General features: G+C 41.7%; 1 pseudogene; it reads left to right on the plus strand.

Annotated features, from left to right (window-relative positions):
* Positions 1-947: 947 nt before the first annotated feature.
* Positions 948-2,118, plus strand: LOC112812704 (14-3-3 protein theta pseudogene; annotated as a pseudogene).
* Positions 2,119-2,396: the final 278 nt, after the last annotated feature.

Consider the following 2,396-nt stretch of genomic DNA (forward strand, 5'->3'; position numbering starts at 1 on the left):
AAATAATGAGTTAAAAGAACAGAACATTAACACAATTTTTGAACACTAACACAATGGCATTAGGTTGATAGAACCATCATAATTGTTTACAGTGACAGAGATGGCTATCTGACCACCAAATATCATTGCTCCTTTTCTGTTGCATAAAATAGTTTCTGGTAAATGGCTGCTCAGCCATGAACTTCATTTTCCAGACAACTATGCAGATGATGGGTGAGCAAAGATGATGAGGGTCACTTTTAGGCTAGTGTATGTTGGTTCCACACTTCCTTTCTACATCTGCTTAGGGTTTGCTGGGAATCTGGCAGAGAACTTCAAAGCATGAAAGAATTGCATGGTAGAAAGATACAAAGCTTAGTCCGTGAGTCAGACTGCTCGGAAGTGAGTCACAGTATGTTTGAAACTTTTATGTGAATCCGTAATATATTTCAATTGTGTTATTTTGGATTTTATAGAATACGAGAGATAGCACTACCTTAGCCATTACATTTTCACTCTTTAATGAGTATAAGATATAATTGTGAATGCAAAATTAACAAACAAGAAGTAACTATGGATCAACTACCTGCTAAATAGGGGTGGGTTGGGCTGACCGTGCTTATATTCACAGATAAATGAGAAGATGATCAGAGGGTTATCATTTGGCAGGGTTGCACAAGTACTTTAACCATCCATTCTGTAAGTATTTCCAGAGAAGCTCTTTTGTCCTAGCCTTATTCTATGCTCTAGGAATATGGAGATGAAGACAATTTGAGTGCTATATAGCCCTAGATTGAATGGGGAAGACAGACAAAAATCAAACACTAACAACTGAAGAAGTTAACTCCTATGGTTTTGAAAGAAGACTTTATTTCTTAGTTTACTAGTTTAATTTTTTTTTTTTTCTCAGAAGTATACATTTGGTTCAAGATTCAAAATCAAAATGGAATTTAAATGGGCTTCGGGGTAGGCTGAGACGGGAGGGTCCTCGGCTAAAGCCAAAAGCCGACCAAAGTGGTGGGACTCGCACCGCGGCCGTGGAGACGTGAAGGCCGTCCGCACGCCTCCTCCCGATCCGGGTCGGTGCTCGCCCTTGCTGTCCTCTCGGCGTCCCCATGGAGAAGACGGAGCTGATCCAGAAGACGAAGCTGGCAGAACAGGCCGAGCGCTACGACAACATGGCCACCTGCATGAAGGCCGTGACCGAGCAGGGCGCCGAACTGTCCCAACGAGGAGAGCAACCTGCTCTCGGTGGCCTACAAAAACGTGGTCGGGGGCCGCAGGTCCTCCTGGAGGGTCATCTCGAGCATCGAGCAGGAAACCGACACCTCGGACAAGAAGTTGCGGCTGATTAAGAACTATCGGGAGAAAGTGGAGTCTGAGCTAAGGTCCATCTGCACCACGGTGCTGGAATTGTTGGATAAGTATTTAATAGCCAATGCAACTAATCCAGAGAGTAAGGTCTTCTATCTGAAAATGAAGGGAGATTACTTCCGGTACCTTGCTGAAGTTGCATGTGGTGATGATCGAAAACAAACGATAGATAATTCCCAAGGAGGTTACCAAGAAGCTTTTGATATAAGCAAGAAAGAGATGCAGCCCACACACCCAATCCAACTGGGGCTGGCTCTTAACTTTTCTGTATTTTACTATGAGATCCTTAATAACCCAGAGCTTGCCTGCACACTGGCTAAACCAGCTTTTGATGAGGCCATTGCAGAACTTGATACACTGAATGAAGATTCATACAAAGACAGCACCCTCATCATGCAGTTGCATAGAGACAACCTAACATTATGGACATCAGACAGTGCAGGAGAAGAATGTGATGCAGCAGAAGGGGCAGAAAACTAAATGCATACAGGGTGGTCATCCTTCTTCCCCTCAAGAAACCTTTTTACTCATCTGCATTCCTTATTCTATTTGGATTTCCTATAGCAAAGAAACCTATTCTTGTGTATGGAATCAACTGTTTATAGTCTTTTCACACTGCAGCTTTGGGAAAACTCCATTCCTTGATTTGTGTTTGTCTTGGCCTTCCTGGTGTGCAGTTACTGCTGTAGAAAAGTATTAATAGTTTCATTTCATATAAACATAAGTAACTTCCAAACACTTATGTAGAGGACTAAAAACGTATCTGGTATTGAAGTAGTCTGAACCAGTTCTGCAAGTGACTGTGTTTTGTATTATTCTGAAGATATGAAAATGTAGTCATTACAATTTACAAAGTGTTCTACATAACTTAATTTCTACATTCCCTCCCTTACTTTTCTTCAGGGGTTTCCTTTGAGTAAGCAACTTTTCCTTGCTCTTAATGTATTCCTTTTTGGTAGGAATCCAGAAGTATTCAATTGAATGGAAAAGCATTTGGCATTTCTGCACTGGGGGTCACAAATTGAAATGCCTCCTGTATTATA

Source organism: Callorhinus ursinus, unplaced genomic scaffold, assembly GCF_003265705.2.
Source record: "Callorhinus ursinus isolate GAN/ISIS: 27379988/994484 unplaced genomic scaffold, GSC_fseal_2.0 scaffold2, whole genome shotgun sequence".
Lineage (NCBI taxonomy): Eukaryota > Metazoa > Chordata > Mammalia > Carnivora > Otariidae > Callorhinus > Callorhinus ursinus.